This window comes from Chiloscyllium punctatum, chromosome 50, assembly GCF_047496795.1.
Source record: "Chiloscyllium punctatum isolate Juve2018m chromosome 50, sChiPun1.3, whole genome shotgun sequence".
Classification (NCBI taxonomy): Eukaryota; Metazoa; Chordata; class Chondrichthyes; order Orectolobiformes; family Hemiscylliidae; genus Chiloscyllium; species Chiloscyllium punctatum.
The window spans coordinates 1,914,438-1,938,427 of record NC_092788.1 but is presented as its reverse complement, the minus strand read 5'-3'; positions in this window follow the sequence as shown (position 1 = coordinate 1,938,427).

Genomic DNA, 23,990 nt, shown 5'->3' with positions numbered 1-23,990 from the left:
AGTGGGGTCAGTCTGCTCTTCCCTGGGTGTGTTACATTGACAGAGTGGGGTCAGTCTGTTCTTCCCTTGGTGTGTTACATTGACAGAGTGGTATCAGTCTGCTCTTCCCTGGGTGTGTTACATTGACAGAGTGGGGTCAGTCTGCTCTTCCCTGGGTGAGTTACATTGACAGAGTGGGGTCAGTCTGCTCTTCCCTGGGTGTGATATACTGACAGAGTGGGGTCAGTCTGCTCTTCCCTGGGTGATTTAAATTGACAGAGTGGGGTCATTCCGCTCTACCCTGGGTGCGTTACATTGACAGAGGGGGGTCAATCTTCTCTTCACTGGGTGCTTTACATTGACAGAGTGGGGTCAGTGTGTTCTTACCTGAGTGTGTTACATTGACAGAGTGGGGTCAGTCTGCTCTTCCCTGGGTGTGATATACTGACAGAGTGGGGTCAGTCTGCTCTTCCCTGGGTGTGTTACATTGACAGAGTGGGGTCAGTCTGCTCTTCCCTGGGTGTGTTACATTGACAGAGAGGGGTCAGTCTGCTCTTCCCTGGATGTGTTACATTGAAAGTGTGGGGTCAGTCTGCTCTTCCCTGGGTGTGTTACATTGACACAGTGGGGTCAGTCTGCTCTTCCCTGGGTGCGTGACATTGACAGAGTGCGGTCAGTCTGCTCTTCCCTGGGTGCGTGACATTGACAGATTGGGGTCAGTCTGCTCTTCCCTGGGTATGTTACATTGACCTAGCCAGGTCAATCTTCTGTTCCCTGGGTGCGTTACATTGACAGAGGGGGCTCAGTCTGCTCTTCCCTGGGTGTGTTACATTGACAGAGTGAGGTCAGTCTGCTCTTCCCTGGGTGTGTTACATTGACAGAGTGGGGTCAGTCTGCTCTTTTATGGGTGGGTTACATTGACAGAGTGGGGTCAGTCTGCTCTTCCCTGGGTGTGTTACATTGACAGAGTGGGGTCAGTCTGCTCTTCCCTGGGAGGGTTACATTGACAGAGTGGGGTCAGTCTTCTCTTCCCTGGGTGTGTTACATTGACTGATTGGGGTCAGTCTGCACTTCCCCATGTGTGTTACATTGACACAGTGGGGTCAGTCTGCTCTTCCCTTAGTGTGTTACAATGACAGAGTGTGGTCTGTGCGCACTTCCCTGGGTGTGTTACTTTAACAGAGTGGGGGTCAGTCTGCTCTTCCCAGGGTGTGTTGCATTGACAGAGTGTGGTCAGTCTGCTCTTCTCAGGGCGTGTCACATTGACAGAGTGGGGTCAGTCTGCTCTTTTATGGAGGGTTACTTTGACTGAGTGGGGTCAATCTGCTCTTCCCTGGGTGTTTTATATTGACAGAGTGGGGTCAGTCTGTTCTTCCCTGGGTGTGTTACATTGACAGAGTGGTTTCAGTCTGCTCTTCCCTGGGTGTGTTACATTGACAGAGTTGGGACAGTCTTTTCTCCCAGGGTTTGTTACATTGACAGAGTGGGGTCAGTCTGCTCTTCCCTTGCTGTGTTAAAAAGACAGAGTGGGGTCAGTGTGCACTTCCCTGTGTGTGTTACATTGACAGAGTGGGGGTCAGTCTGCTCTTCCCAGGGTGTGTTACATTGACAGAGTGTGGTCAGTCTGCTCTTCCCAGGGCGTGTCACATTGACAGAGTGGGTTCAGTCTGCTCTTTTATGTGTGGGTTACATTGACAGAATGAATTCAGTCTGCTCTTCCCTGCGTGTGTTGCATTGACAGAGTGGGGTCAGTCTGATCTTCCCTGGTTGTGTTACATTGACAGAGTGAGTTCAGTCTGCTCTTCCCTGGGTGTGTTACATTGACAGAGTGGGATCAGTCTGCTCTTCCCTGGGTGTGTTACATTGACAGAGTGAGGTCCGTCTGCTCTTCCCTGGGTTTGTTACATTGACAGAGTGGGGTCAGTCTTCTCTTCCCTGGGTGTGTTACATTGACAGATTGGGGTCAGTCTGCTCTTCCATGAGTGTGTTACATTGACAGAGTGGGGTCAGTCTGTTCTTCCTTGGGTGTGTTGAATTGACTGTGTTGGGTCAGTCTGCTCTTCCTTGGATGTGTTACATTGACAGAGTGGCGTCAGTCTGTTCTTCCCTGGGAGTGTTACAGTGACAGGGTGGTGTCAGTCTGCTCTCCCCTGGGTGTGTTCCATTGACAGAGTGGGGTCAGTCTGCTCTTCCCTGGGTGTGTTACATTGACAGAGTGGGGTCAGTCTGTTCTTCCCTTGGTGTGTTACATTGACAGAGTGGTATCAGTCTGCTCTCCCCTGGGTGTGTTCCATTGACAGAGTGGGGTCAGTCTGCTCTTCCCTGGGTGTGTTACATTGACAGAGTGGGGTCAGTCTGCTCTCCCCTGGGTGTGTTCCATTGACAGAGTGGGGTCAGTCTGCTCTTCCCTGGGTGTGTTACATTGACAGAGTGGGGTCAGTCTGTTCTTCCCTTGGTGTGTTACATTGACAGAGTGGTATCAGTCTGCTCTTCCCTGGGTGTGTTACATTGACAGAGGGGGGTCAGACTGCTATTCCCTGGTCGTGTTACATTGACAGAGTGGGGGCAGTCTGCTCTTCCCTGGTTCTTTGATATTGACAGAGTGGGGTCAGTCTGCTCTTCCCTGGGTGCGTTACATTGACAGAGTGGGGTCAGTATGCTCTTCCCTGGGTGTGTTACATTGACAGAACAGGGTCCGTCTGCCTTTCCCTGGGTGTGTTACATTGACAGAGTGAGGTCAGTCTGCTCTTCCCTGGGTGTGTTACAATGACAGAGAGGGGTCAGTCTGCTCTTCCCTGGGTGTGTTACAATGACAGAGTTGGGTCAGTCTGCTCTTCCCAGAATGTGTTACATTGACAGAGTTGGGTCAGTCTGATCTTCCCTGGGTGTGAAACGTTGACAGAAAGGGGTCAGTCTGCTCTTCCCTGGGTGTTTTACATTGACAGAGTGGGGTCAGTCTGCTCTTCCCTGGGTGTGTTACATTGACAGAGTGGGGTCAGTCTGCTCTTCCCTGGGTGTGTTACATTGACAGAGTGAGGTCAGTCTGCTCTTCCCTGGGTGTGTTACATTGACAGAGTGGGGTCAGTCTACTCTTCACTGGGTGTCTTACATTGACAGAGTGGGGTCAGTCTGCTCTTCCCTGGGTGTGTTACATTGACAGAGTGGGGTCAGTCTGCTCTTCCCAGGGTGTGTTACATTGACAGAGTGGGGTCCGTCTGCTCTTCCCTGGGTGTGTTACATTGACAGAGTGGGGTCAGTCTAATCTTCCCTGCGTGTGTTACATTGACAGAGTGGGGTCAGTCTGCTCTTCCCTGGTGTGTTACATTGACAGAGTGAGGTCAGTCTGCTCTTCCCTGGGTGTGTAACAATGATAGAGTGGGGTCAGTCTGCTCTTCCCTGGGTGTGTTGCATTGACAGAGTGGGGTCAGTCTGCTCTTCCCTGGGTTTGTTATCCTGACAGAGTGGGGTCAGTCTGCTCTTCCCTGGATGTGTTACATTGACAGATAGAACTCAGTCTGCTCTTCCCTGGGTGTGTTGCAATGGCAGAGTGTGGTCAGTCTGCTCTTCCCTGTGTATGTTATATTGACACTGTGGGGTCAGTCTGCTCTTCCCTGGGTGCGTGACATTGGCAGAGTGGGGTCAGTCTCTCTTCCCTGGGTGTGTTATCCTGACAGAGTGGGGTCAGTCTGCTCTTCGCTGGGTGCGTTACATTGACAGAACAGGGTCCGTCTGCCTTTCCCTGGGTGTGTTACATTGACAGAGTGGGGTTAGTCTGCTCTTCCCTGGGTGTGTTACATTGACAGAGTGAGGTCAGTCTGCTCTTCCCAGGGCGTGTCACATTGACAGAGTGGGTTCAATCTGCTCTTCCCTGGGTGGGTAACATTGACAGAGTGTGGTCAGTCTGCTCTTCCCAGGGCGTGTCACATTGACAGAGTGGGGCCAGTCTGCTCTTTTATGGGTGGGTTACATTGACAGAGTTGGGTAAGTCTGCTATTCCCTGGGTGTGTTACATTGACAGAGTGGGGTCAGTCTGTTCTTCCCTGGGTGTATTACATTGACAGAGTGGGGTCAGTCTGCTCTTCCCTGGGTGTGTTATATTGACTGAGTGGGGTCAGTCTGTTCTTCCCTGGGTGTATTACATTGACAGAGTGGGGTCAGTCTGTTCTTCCCTGGGTGTGTTACATTGATTGAGTGGGTTCAGTCTGCTCTTCCCTGGGTGTGTTACATTGACAGAGTGGGGTCAGTCTGTTCTCCCAGGGTTTGTTACATTGCAAGAGTGGGGTCAGTATGCTCTTCCCTTGCTGTGTTACAATGACAGAGTGGGGTCAGTGTGCACTTCCCTGTGTGTGTTACATTGACAGAGTGGGGGTCAGTCTGCTCTTCCCAGGGTGTGTGACATTGACAGAGTGAGGTCAGTCTGCTCTTCCCTGGGTGAGTTACATTGACAGGGTTGGTTTAGTCTGCTCTCCCCTGGGTGTGATACATTGACAGAGTGGGGTCAGACTGCTATTCCCTGAGTATGTTACATTGACTGAGTGGGGAGTGTCTGCTCTTCCCAGGGTGTGTTACATTGACAGGGTGGGGTCAGTCTGCTCTTCCCTGGGTGTGTTACATTGACAGAGTGCGGTCAGTCTGCTCTTCCCTGGGTGTGTTAAATTGACAGGGTGGGGTCAGTCTGCTCTTCCCTGGGTGTGTTACATTGACAGAGTGGGGTCAGTCTGCACTTCCCCGAGTGTGTTACTTTGACAGAGTGGGGACAGTCTGCTGTTCCCTGGGTGTGTTACATTGACAGAGTGAGGTCAGTCTGCTCTTCCCTGAGTGTGTTACTTTGACAGAGTGGGGATAGTCTGCTCTTCCCTGAGTGTGTTACTTTGACAGAGTGGGGTCAGTCTGCTCTTCCCTAGGTGAGTTACATTGAGATTGAGGGGTCACTCTGGTCTCCCCTGGGTGTGTTACATTGACAAAGGGGGGGGCAGTCTTCTCTTCCCTGGGTGAGTTACATTGACAGAGTGGGGTCAGTCTGCTCTTCCCTGTGTGTGTTACATTGACAGAATGGGGTCAGTCTGCTCTTCCCTGGGTGTGTTACATTGACAGAGTGAGGTCAGTCTGCTCTTCCCTGGGTGTGTTACAATGATAGAGTGGGGTCAGTCTGCTCTTCCCTGGGTGTGTTGCATTGACATAGTGGGGTCAGTCTGCTCTTCCCAGAATGTGTTACATTGACAGAGTTGGTCAGTCTGATCTTCCTTGGGTGTGTAACGTTGACAGAAAGGGGTCAGTCTGCTCTTCCCTGGGTGTTTTACATTGACAGAGTTGGGTGAGTCTGCTCTTCTCTGGGTGTGTTACATTGACAGTGTGGGGTCAGTCTACTCTTCCCTGTGTGTCTTACATTGACAGAGTGGGGTCAGTCTGCTCTTCCCTGGGTGTGTTACATTGACAGAGTCGGGTCAGTCTGCTCTTCCCTGGGTGGGTAACATTGACAGAGTGGGGTCAGTCTGCTCTTCCCTGGGTGTGTTACATTGACAGATTGGATTTAGTCTGCTCTTCCCTTGGTATGTTACATTGACCTAGCCAGTTCAATCTTCTGCTCCCTGGGTGTGTTACATTGACAGAGGGGGCTCAGTCTGCTCTTCCCTGGGTGTGTTACATTGACAGAGTGAGGTCAGTCTGCTCTTCCCTGGGTGTGTTACAATGACAGAGAGGGGTCAGTCTGCTCTTCCCTGGGTGTGTTACAATGACAGAGTTGGGTCAGTCTGCTCTTCCCAGAATGTGTTACATTGACAGAGTTGGGTCAGTCTGATCTTCCCTGGGTGTGAAACGTTGACAGAAAGGGGTCAGTCTGCTCTTCCCTGGGTGTTTTACATTGACAGAGTGGGGTCAGTCTGCTCTTCCCTGGGTGTGTTACATTGACAGAGTGGGGTCAGTCTGCTCTTCCCTGGGTGTGTTACATTGACAGAGTGAGGTCAGTCTGCTCTTCCCTGGGTGTGTTACATTGACAGAGTGGGGTCAGTCTGCTCTTCCCTGGGTGTGTTACATTGACAGAGTGGGGTCAGTCTGCTCTTCCCAGGGTGTGTTACATTGACAGAGTGGGGTCCGTCTGCTCTTCCCTGGGTGTGTTACATTGACAGAGTGGGGTCAGTCTAATCTTCCCTGCGTGTGTTACATTGACAGAGTGGGGTCAGTCTGCTCTTCCCAGGGTGTGTTACATTGACAGTGTGGGGTCAGACTGTTCTTCCCTGGGTGAGTTTCATTGACAGAGTGGGGTCAGTCTACCCTTCCCTGGGCGTGTTACATTGACAGAGTGGGGTCAGTCTGCTCGTCCCTGGGTGTGTTACAGTGACAGAGTGGGGTCAGTCTGCTCTTCCCAAGGTGCATTAGATTGACAGATTGGGGTCAGTCTGCTCTTCCCTGGGTGGTTTACATTGACTGAGTGCGGTCAGTCTGCTCTTCCCAGCGTCTGTTACATTGACAGAGTGGGGTCAGTCTGCTCTTCCCTGGGTTTGTGACATTGACAGAGTGGGGTCAGTCTGCTCTTCCCTGGGTGTGTTACAGTGACAGAGTGGGGTCAGTCTGCTCTTCCCAGGGTGTGTTACATTGACAGATTGGGGTCAGTCCGCTCTTCCCAGTGTGTGTTACATTGACAGAGTGGGGTCAGTCTGCTCTTCCCTGCGTGTGTTACATTGACAGAGTGGGGTCAGTGTGCTCTTCCCAGAATGTGTTACATTGACAGAGTTGGTCAGTCTGATCTTCCCTGGGTGTGTAACGTTGACAGAAAGAGGTCAGTCTGCTCTTCCCTGGGTGTTTTACATTGACAGAGTGGGGTGAGTCTACTCTTCCCTGGGTGTGTTACATTGACAGTGTGGGGTCAGTCTACTCTTCCCTGTGTGTCTTACATTGACAGAGTGGGGTCAGTCTGCTCTTCCCTGGGTGTGTTACATTGACAGAGTGGGGTCAGTCTGCTCTTCCCTGGGTTTGTTATCCTGACAGAGTGGGGTCAGTCTGCTCTTCCCTGGTTGTGTTACATTGACAGAGAGAACTCAGTCTGCTCTTCCCTGGGTGTGTTGCAATGGCAGAGTGTGGTCAGTCTGCTCTTCCCTGTGTATGTTATATTGACACAGTGGGGTCAGTCTGTTCTTCCTTGGGTGTGTTGAATTGACTGTGTTGGGTCAGTCTGCTCTTCCCTGGGTGTGTTACATTGACAGAGTGGCGTCAGTCTGTTCTTCCCTGGGAGTGTTACAGTGACAGTGTGGTGTCAGTCTGCTCTCCCCTGTGTGTGTTCCATTGACAGAGTGGGGTCAGTCTGCTCTTCCCTGGGTGTGTTAAATTGACAAAGTGGGGTCAGTCTGTTCTTCCCTTGGTGTGTTACATTGACAGAGTGGTATCTGTCTGCTCTTCCCTGGGTGTGTTACATTGACAGAGTGGGGTCAGTCTGTTCTCCCATTGTGTGTTACATTGACAGAGTGGGGTCAGTCTGCTCTTCCCTGGGTGTGTTACAATGACAGAGTGGGGTCAATGTGCACTTCACTGGGTGGGTTACATTGACAGAGTGGGGTAAGTCTGCAGTTCACTGTGTGAGTAACTTTGCAGAAGAGGTCATTCTGCTCTTCTCTGGGTGTGTTACATTGACAGAGTGAGGTCAGTCTGCTCTTTCCTTGGTTTGTTACATTGACAGAGTGGGGTCAGTCTGCTCATCCCTGGGTGTGTTACATTGACAGAGTGGGGTCAGTCTGATCTTCCCTTGTTGTGTTACATTGACAGAGTGGGGTCAGTCTTCTCTTCCCTGGGTGTGTTACATTGACAGATTGGGGTCAGTCTGCTCTTCCACAAGTTTGTTACATTGACACAGTGGGGTCAGTCTGTTCTTCCCTGGGTGTGTTACATTGACAGAGTGGGGTCAGTCTGCTCTTCCCTGGGTGTGTTACATTGACAGAGTGGGGTCAGTCTGCTCTTCCCTGGCTGTGTTACATTGACAGAGTGGGGTGAGTCTGCTCTTCCCTGGGTGTGTTACATTGACAGATTGGGGTCAGTCTGCTCTTCCCTGGGTGTGTTACATTGACAGAGTGGGGTCAGTCTGCCCTTCCCTCGGTGTGTTCCATTGATAGAGTGGGGTCAGTCTGTTCTCCCAGAGTTTGTTACATTGACAGAGTGGGGTCAGTCTGTTCTTCCCTGGGTGTCTTACATTGACAGAGTGGGGCCAGTATGCTCTTTTATGGGTGGGTTACATTGACAGAGTTGGGTAAGTCTGCTATTCCCTGGGTATGTTACATTGACAGAGTGGGTTCAGTCTGCTCTTCCCTGGGGGGGTTACATTGACAGAGTGGAGTCAGTCTGTTTGTCCCTGGGTGTGTTACATTGACAGAGTGGGGTCAGTCTGCTCTTCCCTGGGTGTGTTACATTGACTGTGTGGGGTCAGTCTGTTCTTCTCTGGGTGTATTACATTGACAGAGTGGGGTCAGTCTGTTCTTCCCTGGGTGTGTTACATTGATTGAGTGGGTTCAGTCTGCTCTTCCCTGGGTGTGTTACATTGACAGAGTGGGGTCAGTCTGTTCTCCCAGGGTTTGTTACATTGCAAGAGTGGGGGTCAGTCTGCTCTTCCCAGGGTGTGTGACATTGACAGAGTGAGGTCAGTCTGCTCTTCCCTGGGTGAGTTACATTGACAGGGTTGGTTCAGTCTGCTCTCCCCTGGGTGTGATACATTGACAGAGTGGGGTCAGACTGCTATTCCCTGAGTATGTTACATTGACAGAGTGGGGTGTGTCTGCTCTTCCCAGGGTGTGTTACATTGACAGGGTGGGGTCAGTCTGCTCTTCCCTGGGTGTGTTACATTGACAGAGTGGGGTCAGTCTGCTCTTCCCTGGGCGTGTTACATTGACAGAGTGGGGTCAGTCTGCTCTTCCCTGGGTGTGTTACATTGACAGGGTGGGGTCAGTCTGCTCTTCCCTGGGTGTGTTACATTGACAGAGTGGGTTCAGTCTGCACTTCCCCGAGTGTGTTACTTTGACAGAGTGGGGACAGTCTGCTGTTCCCTGGGTGTGTTACATTGACAGAGTGAGGTCTGTCTGCTCTTCCCTGAGTGTGTTACTTTGACAGAGTGGGGACAGTCTGCTCTTCCCTGAGTGTGTTACTTTGACAGAGTGGGGTCAGTCTGCTCTTCCCGAGGTGAGTTACATTGAGATAGAGGGGTCAGTCTGGTCTCCCCTGGGTGTGTTACATTGACAAAGGGGGGGCAATCTTCTCTTCCCTGGGTGAGTTACATTGACAGAGTGGGGTCAGTCTGCTCTTCCCTGTGTGTGTTACATTGACAGAATGGGGTCAGTCTGCTCTTCCCTGGGTGTGTTACATTGACAGAGTGAGGTCAGTCTGCTCTTCCCTGGGTGTGTTACAATGATAGAGTGGGGTCAGTCTGCTCTTCCCTGGGTGTGTTGCATTGACAGAGTGGGGTCAGTCTGCTCTTCCCAGAATGTGTTACATTGACAGAGTTGGGTCAGTCTGATCTTCCCTGGGTGTGTAACGTTGACAGAAAGGGGTCAGTCTGCTCTTCCCTCGGTGTTTTACATTGACAGAGTGGGGTGAGTCTGCTCTTCCCTGGGTGTGTTACATTGACAGAGTGGGGTCAGTCTACTCTTCCCTGTGTGTCTTACATTGACAGAGTGGGGTCAGTCTGCTCTTCCCTGGGTGTGTTACATTGACAGAGTGGGGTCAGTCTGCTCTTCCCTGGGTGTGTTATCCTGACAGAGTGGGGTCAGTCTGCTCTTCCCTGGGTGCGTTACATTGACAGAACAGGGTCCGTCTGCCTTTTCCTGCGTGTGTTACATTGACAGAGTGGGGTTAGTCTGCTCTTCCCTGGGTGTTTTACATTGACAGAGTGGGGTCAGTCTGCTCTTCCCTGGTTGTGTTACATTGACAGAGAGAACTCAGTCTGCTCTTCCCTGGGTGTGTTGCAATGGCAGAGTGTGGTCAGTCTGCTCTTCCCTGTGTATGTTATATTGACACAGTGGGGTCAGTCTGTTCTTCCTTGGGTGTGTTGAATTGACTGTGTTGGGTCAGTCTGCTCTTCCCTGGGTGTGTTACATTGACAGAGTGGCGTCAGTCTGTTCTTCCCTGGGAGTGTTACAGTGACAGTGTGGTGTCAGTCTGCTCTCCCCTGTGTGAGTTCCATTGACAGAGTGGGGTCAGTCTGCTCTTCCCTGGGTGTGTTAAATTGACAAAGTGGGGTCAGTCTGTTCTTCCCTTGGTGTGTTACATTGACAGAGTGGTATCTGTCTGCTCTTCCCTGGGTGTGTTACATTGACAGAGTGGGGTCAGTCTGTTCTCCCATTGTGTGTTACATTGACAGAGTGGGGTCAGTCTGCTCTTCCCTGGGTGTGTTACAATGACAGAGTGGGGTCAATGTGCACTTCACTGGGTGGGTTACATTGACAGAGTGGGGTAAGTCTGCAGTTCACTGTGTGAGTAACTTTGCAGAAGAGGTCATTCTGCTCTTCTCTGGGTGTGTTACATTGACAGAGTGAGGTCAGTCTGCTCTTTCCTGGGTTTGTTACATTGACAGAGTGGGGTCAGTCTGCTCATCCCTGGGTGTGATACATTGACAGAGTGCGGTCAGTCTGATCTTCCCTGGTTGTGTTACATTGACAGAGTGGGGTCAGTCTTCTCTTCCCTGGGTGTGTTACATTGACAGATTGGGGTCAGTCTGCTCTTCCACAAGTTTGTTACATTGACACAGTGGGGTCAGTCTGTTCTTCCCTGGGTGTGTTACATTGACAGAGTGGGGTCAGTCTGCTCTTCCCTGGGTGTGTTACATTGACAGAGTGGGGTCAGTCTGCTCTTCCCTGGCTGTGTTACATTGACTGAGTGGGGTGAGTCTGCTCTTCCCTGGGTGTGTTACATTGACAGATTGGGGTCAGTCTGCTCTTCCCTGGGTGTGTTACATTGACAGAGTGGGGTCAGTCTGCCCTTCCCTCGGTGTGTTCCATTGATAGAGTGGGGTCAGTCTGTTCTCCCAGGGTTTGTTACATTGACAGAGTGGGGTCAGTCTGTTCTTCCCTGGGTGTCTTACATTGACAGAGTGGGGCCAGTCTGCTCTTTTATGGGTGGGTTACATTGACAGAGTTGGGTAAGTCTGCTATTCCCTGGGTATGTTACATTGACAGAGTGGGTTCAGTCTGCTCTTCCCTGGGGGGGTTACATTGACAGAGTGGAGTCAGTCTGTTTGTCCCTGGGAGTGTTACATTGACAGAGTGGGGTCAGTCTGCTCTTCCCTGGGTGTGTTACATTGACTGTGTGGGGTCAGTCTGTTCTTCTCTGGGTGTATTACATTGACAGAGTGGGGTCAGTCTGTTCTTCCCTGGGTGTGTTACATTGATTGAGTGGGTTCAGTCTGCTCTTCCCTGGGTGTGTTACATTGACAGAGTGGGGTCAGTCTGTTCTCCCAGGGTTTGTTACATTGCAAGAGTGGGGGTCAGTCTGCTCTTCCCAGGGTGTGTGACATTGACAGAGTGAGGTCAGTCTGCTCTTCCCTGGGTGAGTTACATTGACAGGGTTGGTTCAGTCTGCTCTCCCCTGGGTGTGATACATTGACAGAGTGGGGTCAGACTGCTATTCCCTGAGTATGTTACATTGACAGAGTGGGGTGTGTCTGCTCTTCCCAGGGTGTGTTACATTGACAGGGTGGGGTCAGTCTGCTCTTCCCTGGGTGTGTTACATTGACAGAGTGGGGTCAGTCTGCTCTTCCCTGGGCGTGTTACATTGACAGAGTGGGGTCAGTCTGCTCTTCCCTGGGTGTGTTACATTGACAGGGTGGGGTCAGTCTGCTCTTCCCTGGGTGTGTTACATTGACAGAGTGGGTTCAGTCTGCACTTCCCCGAGTGTGTTACTTTGACAGAGTGGGGACAGTCTGCTGTTCCCTGGGTGTGTTACATTGACAGAGTGAGGTCTGTCTGCTCTTCCCTGAGTGTGTTACTTTGACAGAGTGGGGACAGTCTGCTCTTCCCTGAGTGTGTTACTTTGACAGAGTGGGGTCAGTCTGCTCTTCCCGAGGTGAGTTACATTGAGATAGAGGGGTCAGTCTGGTCTCCCCTGGGTGTGTTACATTGACAAAGGGGGGGCAATCTTCTCTTCCCTGGGTGAGTTACATTGACAGAGTGGGGTCAGTCTGCTCTTCCCTGTGTGTGTTACATTGACAGAATGGGGTCAGTCTGCTCTTCCCTGGGTGTGTTACATTGACAGAGTGAGGTCAGTCTGCTCTTCCCTGGGTGTGTTACAATGATAGAGTGGGGTCAGTCTGCTCTTCCCTGGGTGTGTTGCATTGACAGAGTGGGGTCAGTCTGCTCTTCCCAGAATGTGTTACATTGACAGAGTTGGGTCAGTCTGATCTTCCCTGGGTGTGTAACGTTGACAGAAAGGGGTCAGTCTGCTCTTCCCTCGGTGTTTTACATTGACAGAGTGGGGTGAGTCTGCTCTTCCCTGGGTGTGTTACATTGACAGAGTGGGGTCAGTCTACTCTTCCCTGTGTGTCTTACATTGACAGAGTGGGGTCAGTCTGCTCTTCCCTGGGTGTGTTACATTGACAGAGTGGGGTCAGTCTGCTCTTCCCTGGGTGTGTTATCCTGACAGAGTGGGGTCAGTCTGCTCTTCCCTGGGTGCGTTACATTGACAGAACAGGGTCCGTCTGCCTTTTCCTGCGTGTGTTACATTGACAGAGTGGGGTTAGTCTGCTCTTCCCTGGGTGTTTTACATTGACAGAGTGGGGTCAGTCTGCTCTTCCCTGGTTGTGTTACATTGACAGAGAGAACTCAGTCTGCTCTTCCCTGGGTGTGTTGCAATGGCAGAGTGTGGTCAGTCTGCTCTTCCCTGTGTATGTTATATTGACACAGTGGGGTCAGTCTGTTCTTCCTTGGGTGTGTTGAATTGACTGTGTTGGGTCAGTCTGCTCTTCCCTGGGTGTGTTACATTGACAGAGTGGCGTCAGTCTGTTCTTCCCTGGGAGTGTTACAGTGACAGTGTGGTGTCAGTCTGCTCTCCCCTGTGTGAGTTCCATTGACAGAGTGGGGTCAGTCTGCTCTTCCCTGGGTGTGTTAAATTGACAAAGTGGGGTCAGTCTGTTCTTCCCTTGGTGTGTTACATTGACAGAGTGGTATCTGTCTGCTCTTCCCTGGGTGTGTTACATTGACAGAGTGGGGTCAGTCTGTTCTCCCATTGTGTGTTACATTGACAGAGTGGGGTCAGTCTGCTCTTCCCTGGGTGTGTTACAATGACAGAGTGGGGTCAATGTGCACTTCACTGGGTGGGTTACATTGACAGAGTGGGGTAAGTCTGCAGTTCACTGTGTGAGTAACTTTGCAGAAGAGGTCATTCTGCTCTTCTCTGGGTGTGTTACATTGACAGAGTGAGGTCAGTCTGCTCTTTCCTGGGTTTGTTACATTGACAGAGTGGGGTCAGTCTGCTCATCCCTGGGTGTGATACATTGACAGAGTGCGGTCAGTCTGATCTTCCCTGGTTGTGTTACATTGACAGAGTGGGGTCAGTCTTCTCTTCCCTGGGTGTGTTACATTGACAGATTGGGGTCAGTCTGCTCTTCCACAAGTTTGTTACATTGACACAGTGGGGTCAGTCTGTTCTTACCTGGGTGTGTTACATTGACAGAGTGGGGTCAGTCTGCTCTTCCCTGGGTGTGTTACATTGACAGAGTGGGGTCAGTCTGCTCTTCCCTGGCTGTGTTACATTGACAGAGTGGGGTGAGTCTGCTCTTCCCTGGGTGTGTTACATTGACAGATTGGGGTCAGTCTGCTCTTCCCTGGGTGTGTTACATTGACAGAGTGGGGTCAGTCTGCCCTTCCCTCGGTGTGTTCCATTGATAGAGTGGGGTCAGTCTGTTCTCCCAGGGTTTGTTACATTGACAGAGTGGGGTCAGTCTGTTCTTCCCTGGGTGTCTTACATTGACAGAGTGGGGCCAGTCTGCTCTTTTATGGGTGGGTTACATTGACAGAGTTGGGTAAGTCTGCTATTCCCTGGGTATGTTACATTGACAGAGTGGGTTCAGTCTGCTCTTCCCTGGGGGGGTTACATTGACAGAGTGGAGTCAGTCTGTTTGTCCCTGGGAGTGTTACATTGACAGAGTGGGGTCAGTCTGCTCTTCCCTGGGTGTGTTACATTGACTGTGTGGGGTCAGTCTGTTCTTCTCTGGGTGTATTACATTGACAGAGTGGGGTCAGTCTGTTCTTCCCTGGGTGTGTTACATTGATTGAGTGGGTTCAGTCTGCTCTTCCCTGGGTGTGTTACATTGACAGAGTGGGGTCAGTCTGTTCTCCCAGGGTTTGTTACATTGCAAGAGTGGGGGTCAGTCTGCTCTTCCCAGGGTGTGTGACATTGACAGAGTGAGGTCAGTCTGCTCTTCCCTGGGTGAGTTACATTGACAGGGTTGGTTCAGTCTGCTCTCCCCTGGGTGTGATACATTGACAGAGTGGGGTCAGACTGCTATTCCCTGAGTATGTTACATTGACAGAGTGGGGTGTGTCTGCTCTTCCCAGGGTGTGTTACATTGACAGGGTGGGGTCAGTCTGCTCTTCCCTGGGTGTGTTACATTGACAGAGTGGGGTCAGTCTGCTCTTCCCTGGGCGTGTTACATTGACAGAGTGGGGTCAGTCTGCTCTTCCCTGGGTGTGTTACATTGACAGGGTGGGGTCAGTCTGCTCTTCCCTGGGTGTGTTACATTGACAGAGTGGGTTCAGTCTGCACTTCCCCGAGTGTGTTACTTTGACAGAGTGGGGACAGTCTGCTGTTCCCTGGGTGTGTTACATTGACAGAGTGAGGTCTGTCTGCTCTTCCCTGAGTGTGTTACTTTGACAGAGTGGGGACAGTCTGCTCTTCCCTGAGTGTGTTACTTTGACAGAGTGGGGTCAGTCTGCTCTTCCCGAGGTGAGTTACATTGAGATAGAGGGGTCAGTCTGGTCTCCCCTGGGTGTGTTACATTGACAAAGGGGGGCAATCTTCTCTTCCCTGGGTGAGTTACATTGACAGAGTGGGGTCAGTCTGCTCTTCCCTGTGTGTGTTACATTGACAGAATGGGGTCAGTCTGCTCTTCCCTGGGTGTGTTACATTGACAGAGTGAGGTCAGTCTGCTCTTCCCTGGGTGTGTTACAATGATAGAGTGGGGTCAGTCTGCTCTTCCCTGGGTGTGTTGCATTGACAGAGTGGGGTCAGTCTGCTCTTCCCAGAATGTGTTACATTGACAGAGTTGGGTCAGTCTGATCTTCCCTGGGTGTGTAACGTTGACAGAAAGGGGTCAGTCTGCTCTTCCCTCGGTGTTTTACATTGACAGAGTGGGGTGAGTCTGCTCTTCCCTGGGTGTGTTACATTGACAGAGTGGGGTCAGTCTACTCTTCCCTGTGTGTCTTACATTGACAGAGTGGGGTCAGTCTGCTCTTCCCTGGGTGTGTTACATTGACAGAGTGGGGTCAGTCTGCTCTTCCCTGGGTGTGTTATCCTGACAGAGTGGGGTCAGTCTGCTCTTCCCTGGGTGCGTTACATTGACAGAACAGGGTCCGTCTGCCTTTTCCTGCGTGTGTTACATTGACAGAGTGGGGTTAGTCTGCTCTTCCCTGGGGGTTTTACATTGACAGAGTGAGGTCAGTCTGCTCTTCCCTGGGAGTGTTACAATGACAGAGTGGGGTCAGTCTGCTCTTCCCTGAGTGTGTTACTTTGACAGAGTGGGGACAGTCTGCTCTTCCCTGAGTGTGTTACTTTGACAGAGTGGGGTCAGTCTGCTCTTCCCTGGGTGTGTTACATTGACAGAGTGGGGTCAGTCTGCTCTTCCATGGGTGTGTTATACTGACAGAGTGGGGTCAGTATGCTCTTCCCTGGGTGTGTTACATTGACAGAACAGGGTCCGTCTGACTTTCCCTGGGTGTGTTACATTGACAGAGTGAGGTCAGTCTGCTCTTCCCTGGGTGTGTTACAATGACAGAGTGGGGTCAGTCTGCTCTACCCTGGGTGTGTTACATTGACAGAGTGGGGTCAGTCTGCTCTTCCCTGGGTGTGTTACATTGACAGAGTTGGGTCAGTCTGATGTTCCCTGGGTGTATAACGTTGAGAGACAGGCGTCAGTCTGCTCTTCCCTGGTTGTGTTACATTGACAGAGAGAACTCAGTCTGCTCTTCCCTGGGTGTGTTGCAATGGCAGAGTGTGGTCAGTCTGCTCTTCCCTGTGTATGTTATATTGACACTGTGGGGTCAGTCTGCTCTTCCCTGAGTGCGTGACATTGACAGAGTGCGGTCAGTCTGCTTTTCCCTGGGCATGTTACATTGACCTAGCCAGTTCAATCTTCTGTTCCCTGGGTGTGTTACATTGACAGAGGGGGCTCAGTCTGCTCTTCCCTGGGTGTTTTACATTGACAGAGTGAGGTCAGTCTGCTCTTCCCTGGGTGTGTTACAATGACAGAGAGGGGTCAGTCTGCTCTTTCCTGGGTGTGTTACAATGACAGAGGTGGGTCAGTCTGCTCTTCCCAGAATGTGTTACATTGACAGAGTTGGGTCAGTCTGATCTTCCCTGGGTGTGAAACGTTGACAGAAAGGGGTCAGTCTGCTCTTCGCTGGGTGTTTTACATTGACAGAGTGGGGTCAGTCTGCTCTTCCCTGGGTGTGTTACATTGACAGAGTGGGGTCAGTCTGCTCTTCCCTGGGTGTGTTACATTGACAAGTGGGGTCAGTCTGCTCTTCCCTGGGTGTGTTACATTGACAGAGTGGGGTCAGTCTGCTCTTCCCTGGGAGGGTTCCATTGACAGAGTCGGGTCAGTCTGCTCTTCCCTGGGTGTGTTACATTGACAGAGTGGGGTCAGTCTGCCCTTCCCTCGGTGTGTTCCATTGACAGAGTGGGGTCAGTCTGTTCTCCCAGGGTTTGTTACATTGACAGAGTGGGGTCAGTCTGTTCTTCCCTGGGTGTCTTACATTGACAGAGTGGGGCCAGTCTGCTCTTTTATGGGTGGGTTACATTGACAGAGTTGGGTAAGTCTGCTATTCCCTGGGTGTGTTACATTGACAGAGTGGGGTCAGTCTGCTCTTCCCTGGGGGGGTTACATTGACAGAGTGGAGTCAGTCTGTTCTTCCCTGGGTGTGTTACATTGACTGTGTGGGGTCAGTCTGTTCTTCTCTGGGTGTATTACATTGACAGAGTGGGGTCAGTCTGTTCTTCCCTGGGTGTGTTACATTGATTGAGTGGGTTCAGTCTGCTCTTCCCTGGGTGTGTTACATTGACAGAGTGGGGTCAGTCTGTTCTCCCAGGGTTTGTTACATTGCAAGAGTGGGGGTCAGTCTGCTCTTCCCAGGGTGTGTGACATTGACAGAGTGAGGTCAGTCTGCTCTTCCCTGGGTGAGTTACATTGACAGGGTTGGTTCAGTCTGCTCTCCCCTGGGTGTGATACATTGACAGAGTGGGGTCAGACTGCTATTCCCTGAGTATGTTACATTGACAGAGTGGGGTGTGTCTGCTCTTCCCAGGGTGTGTTACATTGACAGGGTGGGGTCAGTCTGCTCTTCCCTGGGTGTGTTACATTGACAGAGTGGGGTCAGTCTGCTCTTCCCTGGGCGTGTTACATTGACAGAGTGGGGTCAGTCTGCTCTTCCCTGGGTGTGTTACATTGACAGGGTGGGGTCAGTCTGCTCTTCCCTGGGTGTGTTACATTGACAGAGTGGGTTCAGTCTGCACTTCCCCGAGTGTGTTACTTTGACAGAGTGGGGACAGTCTGCTGTTCCCTGGGTGTGTTACATTGACAGAGTGAGGTCTGTCTGCTCTTCCCTGAGTGTGTTACTTTGACAGAGTGGGGACAGTCTGCTCTTCCCTGAGTGTGTTACTTTGACAGAGTGGGGTCAGTCTGCTCTTCCCGAGGTGAGTTACATTGAGATAGAGGGGTCAGTCTGGTCTCCCCTGGGTGTGTTACATTGACAAAGGGGGGGCAATCTTCTCTTCCCTGGGTGAGTTACATTGACAGAGTGGGGTCAGTCTGCTCTTCCCTGTGTGTGTTACATTGACAGAATGGGGTCAGTCTGCTCTCCCCTGGGTGTGTTACATTGACAGAGTGAGGTCAGTCTGCTCTTCCCTGGGTGTGTTACAATGATAGAGTGGGGTCAGTCTGCTCTTCCCTGGGTGTGTTGCATTGACAGAGTGGGGTCAGTCTGCTCTTCCCAGAATGTGTTACATTGACAGAGTTGGGTCAGTCTGATCTTCCCTGGGTGTGTAACGTTGACAGAAAGGGGTCAGTCTGCTCTTCCCTCGGTGTTTTACATTGACAGAGTGGGGTGAGTCTGCTCTTCCCTGGGTGTGTTACATTGACAGAGTGGGGTCAGTCTACTCTTCCCTGTGTGTCTTACATTGACAGAGTGGGGTCAGTCTGCTCTTCCCTGGGTGTGTTACATTGACAGAGTGGGGTCAGTCTGCTCTTCCCTGGGTGTGTTATCCTGACAGAGTGGGGTCAGTCTGCTCTTCCCTGGGTGCGTTACATTGACAGAACAGGGTCCGTCTGCCTTTTCCTGCGTGTGTTACATTGACAGAGTGGGGTTAGTCTGCTCTTCCCTGGGTGTTTTACATTGACAGAGTGGGGTCAGTCTGCTCTTCCCTGGTTGTGTTACATTGACAGAGAGAACTCAGTCTGCTCTTCCCTGGGTGTGTTGCAATGGCAGAGTGTGGTCAGTCTGCTCTTCCCTGTGTATGTTATATTGACACAGTGGGGTCAGTCTGTTCTTCCTTGGGTGTGTTGAATTGACTGTGTTGGGTCAGTCTGCTCTTCCCTGGGTGTGTTACATTGACAGAGTGGCGTCAGTCTGTTCTTCCCTGGGAGTGTTACAGTGACAGTGTGGTGTCAGTCTGCTCTCCCCTGTGTGAGTTCCATTGACAGAGTGGGGTCAGTCTGCTCTTCCCTGGGTGTGTTAAATTGACAAAGTGGGGTCAGTCTGTTCTTCCCTTGGTGTGTTACATTGACAGAGTGGTATCTGTCTGCTCTTCCCTGGGTGTGTTACATTGACAGAGTGGGGTCAGTCTGTTCTCCCATTGTGTGTTACATTGACAGAGTGGGGTCAGTCTGCTCTTCCCTGGGTGTGTTACAATGACAGAGTGGGGTCAATGTGCACTTCACTGGGTGGGTTACATTGACAGAGTGGGGTAAGTCTGCAGTTCACTGTGTGAGTAACTTTGCAGAAGAGGTCATTCTGCTCTTCTCTGGGTGTGTTACATTGACAGAGTGAGGTCAGTCTGCTCTTTCCTGGGTTTGTTACATTGACAGAGTGGGGTCAGTCTGCTCATCCCTGGGTGTGATACATTGACAGAGTGCGGTCAGTCTGATCTTCCCTGGTTGTGTTACATTGACAGAGTGGGGTCAGTCTTCTCTTCCCTGGGTGTGTTACATTGACAGATTGGGGTCAGTCTGCTCTTCCACAAGTTTGTTACATTGACACAGTGGGGTCAGTCTGTTCTTACCTGGGTGTGTTACATTGACAGAGTGGGGTCAGTCTGCTCTTCCCTGGGTGTGTTACATTGACAGAGTGGGGTCAGTCTGCTCTTCCCTGGCTGTGTTACATTGACAGAGTGGGGTGAGTCTGCTCTTCCCTGGGTGTGTTACATTGACAGATTGGGGTCAGTCTGTTCTTCCCTGGGAGTGTTACAGTGACAGTGTGGTGTCAGTCTGCTCTCCCCTGTGTGTGTTCCATTGACAGAGTGGGGTCAGTCTGCTCTTCCCTGGGTGTGTTAAATTGACAAAGTGGGGTCAGTCTGTTCTTCCCTTGGTGTGTTACATTGACAGAGTGGTATCTGTCTGCTCTTCCCTGGGTGTGTTACATTGACAGAGTGGGGTCAGTCTGTTCTCCCATTGTGTGTTACATTGACAGAGTGGGGTCAGTCTGCTCTTCCCTGGGTGTGTTACAATGACAGAGTGGGGTCAATGTGCACTTCACTGGGTGTGTTACATTGACAGAGTGGGGTAAGTCTGCAGTTCACTGTGTGAGTAACTTTGCAGAAGAGATCATTCTGCTCTTCTCTGGGTGTGTTACATTGACAGAGTGAGGTCAGTCTGCTCTTTCCTTGGTTTGTTACATTGACAGAGTGGGGTCAGTCTGCTCATCCCTGGGTGTGTTACATTGACAGAGTGGGGTCAGTCTGATCTTCCCTGGTTGTGTTACATTGACAGAGTGGGGTCAGTCTTCTCTTCCCTGGGTGTGTTACATTGACAGATTGGGGTCAGTCTGCTCTTCCACAAGTTTGTTACATTGACACAGTGGGGTCAGTCTGTTCTTCCCTGGGTGTGTTACATTGACAGAGTGGGGTCAGTCTGCTCTTCCCTGGGTGTGTTACATTGACAGAGTGGGGTCAGTCTGCTCTTCCCTGGCTGTGTTACATTGACAGAGTGGGGTGAGTCTGCTCTTCCCTGGGTGTGTTACATTGACAGATTGGGGTCAGTCTGCTCTTCCCTGGGTGTGTTACATTGACAGAGTGGGGTCAGTCTGCCCTTCCCTCGGTGTGTTCCATTGATAGAGTGGGGTCAGTCTGTTCTCCCAGAGTTTGTTACATTGACAGAGTGGGTTCAGTCTGCTCTTCCCTGGGGGGGTTACATTGACAGAGTGGAGTCAGTCTGTTTGTCCCTGGGTGTGTTACATTGACAGAGTGGGGTCAGTCTGCTCTTCCCTGGGTGTGTTACATTGACTGTGTGGGGTCAGTCTGTTCTTCTCTGGGTGTATTACATTGACAGAGTGGGGTCAGTCTGTTCTTCCCTGGGTGTGTTACATTGATTGAGTGGGTTCAGTCTGCTCTTCCCTGGGTGTGTTACATTGACAGAGTGGGGTCAGTCTGTTCTCCCAGGGTTTGTTACATTGCAAGAGTGGGGGTCAGTCTGCTCTTCCCAGGGTGTGTGACATTGACAGAGTGAGGTCAGTCTGCTCTTCCCTGGGTGAGTTACATTGACAGGGTTGGTTCAGTCTGCTCTCCCCTGGGTGTGATACATTGACAGAGTGGGGTCAGACTGCTATTCCCTGAGTATGTTACATTGACAGAGTGGGGTGTGTCTGCTCTTCCCAGGGTGTGTTACATTGACAGGGTGGGGTCAGTCTGCTCTTCCCTGGGTGTGTTACATTGACAGAGTGGGGTCAGTCTGCTCTTCCCTGGGCGTGTTACATTGACAGAGTGGGGTCAGTCTGCTCTTCCCTGGGTGTGTTACATTGACAGGGTGGGGTCAGTCTGCTCTTCCCTGGGTGTGTTACATTGACAGAGTGGGTTCAGTCTGCACTTCCCCGAGTGTGTTACTTTGACAGAGTGGGGACAGTCTGCTGTTCCCTGGGTGTGTTACATTGACAGAGTGAGGTCTGTCTGCTCTTCCCTGAGTGTGTTACTTTGACAGAGTGGGGACAGTCTGCTCTTTCCTGAGTGTGTTACTTTGACAGAGTGGGGTCAGTCTGCTCTTCCCGAGGTGAGTTACATTGAGATAGAGGGGTCAGTCTGGTCTCCCCTGGGTGTGTTACATTGACAAAGGGGGGGCAATCTTCTCTTCCCTGGGTGAGTTACATTGACAGAGTGGGGTCAGTCTGCTCTTCCCTGTGTGTGTTACATTGACAGAATGGGGTCAGTCTGCTCTTCCCTGGGTGTGTTACATTGACAGAGTGAGGTCAGTCTGCTCTTCCCTGGGTGTGTTACAATGATAGAGTGGGGTCAGTCTGCTCTTCCCTGGGTGTGTTGCATTGACAGAGTGGGGTCAGTCTGCTCTTCCCAGAATGTGTTACATTGACAGAGTTGGGTCAGTCTGATCTTCCCTGTGTGTGTAACGTTGACAGAAAGGGGTCAGTCTGCTCTTCCCTCGGTGTTTTACATTGACAGAGTGGGGTGAGTCTGCTCTTCCCTGGGTGTGTTACATTGACAGAGTGGGGTCAGTCTACTCTTCCCTGTGTGTCTTACATTGACAGAGTGGGGTCAGTCTGCTCTTCCCTGGGTGTGTTACATTGACAGAGTGGGGTCAGTCTGCTCTTCCCTGGGTGTGTTATCCTGACAGAGTGGGGTCAGTCTGCTCTTCCCTGGGTGCGTTACATTGACAGAACAGGGTCCGTCTGCCTTTTCCTGCGTGTGTTACATTGACAGAGTGGGGTTAGTCTGCTCTTCCCTGGGTGTTTTACATTGACAGAGTGGGGTCAGTCTGCTCTTCCCTGGTTGTGTTACATTGACAGAGAGAACTCAGTCTGCTCTTCCCTGGGTGTGTTGCAATGGCAGAGTGTGGTCAGTCTGCTCTTCCCTGTGTATGTTATATTGACACAGTGGGGTCAGTCTGTTCTTCCTTGGGTGTGTTGAATTGACTGTGTTGGGTCAGTCTGCTCTTCCCTGGGTGTGTTACATTGACAGAGTGGCGTCAGTCTGTTCTTCCCTGGGAGTGTTACAGTGACAGTGTGGTGTCAGTCTGCTCTCCCCTGTGTGAGTTCCATTGACAGAGTGGGGTCAGTCTGCTCTTCCCTGGGTGTGTTAAATTGACAAAGTGGGGTCAGTCTGTTCTTCCCTTGGTGTGTTACATTGACAGAGTGGTATCTGTCTGCTCTTCCCTGGGTGTGTTACATTGACAGAGTGGGGTCAGTCTGTTCTCCCATTGTGTGTTACATTGACAGAGTGGGGTCAGTCTGCTCTTCCCTGGGTGTGTTACAATGACAGAGTGGGGTCAATGTGCACTTCACTGGGTGGGTTACATTGACAGAGTGGGGTAAGTCTGCAGTTCACTGTGTGAGTAACTTTGCAGAAGAGGTCATTCTGCTCTTCTCTGGGTGTGTTACATTGACAGAGTGAGGTCAGTCTGCTCTTTCCTGGGTTTGTTACATTGACAGAGTGGGGTCAGTCTGCTCATCCCTGGGTGTGATACATTGACAGAGTGCGGTCAGTCTGATCTTCCCTGGTTGTGTTACATTGACAGAGTGGGGTCAGTCTTCTCTTCCCTGGGTGTGTTACATTGACAGATTGGGGTCAGTCTGCTCTTCCACAAGTTTGTTACATTGACACAGTGGGGTCAGTCTGTTCTTACCTGGGTGTGTTACATTGACAGAGTGGGGTCAGTCTGCTCTTCCCTGGGTGTGTTACATTGACAGAGTGGGGTCAGTCTGCTCTTCCCTGGCTGTGTTACATTGACAGAGTGGGGTGAGTCTGCTCTTCCCTGGGTGTGTTACATTGACAGATTGGGGTCAGTCTGCTCTTCCCTGGGTGTGTTACATTGACAGAGTGGGGTCAGTCTGCCCTTCCCTCGGTGTGTTCCATTGATAGAGTGGGGTCAGTCTGTTCTCCCAGGGTTTGTTACATTGACAGAGTGGGGTCAGTCTGTTCTTCCCTGGGTGTCTTACATTGACAGAGTGGGGCCAGTCTGCTCTTTTATGGGTGGGTTACATTGACAGAGTTGGGTAAGTCTGCTATTCCCTGGGTATGTTACATTGACAGAGTGGGTTCAGTCTGCTCTTCCCTGGGGGGGTTACATTGACAGAGTGGAGTCAGTCTGTTTGTCCCTGGGAGTGTTACATTGACAGAGTGGGGTCAGTCTGCTCTTCCCTGGGTGTGTTACATTGACTGTGTGGGGTCAGTCTGTTCTTCTCTGGGTGTATTACATTGACAGAGTGGGGTCAGTCTGTTCTTCCCTGGGTGTGTTACATTGATTGAGTGGGTTCAGTCTGCTCTTCCCTGGGTGTGTTACATTGACAGAGTGGGGTCAGTCTGTTCTCCCAGGGTTTGTTACATTGCAAGAGTGGGGGTCAGTCTGCTCTTCCCAGGGTGTGTGACATTGACAGAGTGAGGTCAGTCTGCTCTTCCCTGGGTGAGTTACATTGACAGGGTTGGTTCAGTCTGCTCTCCCCTGGGTGTGATACATTGACAGAGTGGGGTCAGACTGCTATTCCCTGAGTATGTTACATTGACAGAGTGGGGTGTGTCTGCTCTTCCCAGGTTGTGTTACATTGACAGGGTGGGGTCAGTCTGCTCTTCCCTGGGTGTGTTACATTGACAGAGTGGGGTCAGTCTGCTCTTCCCTG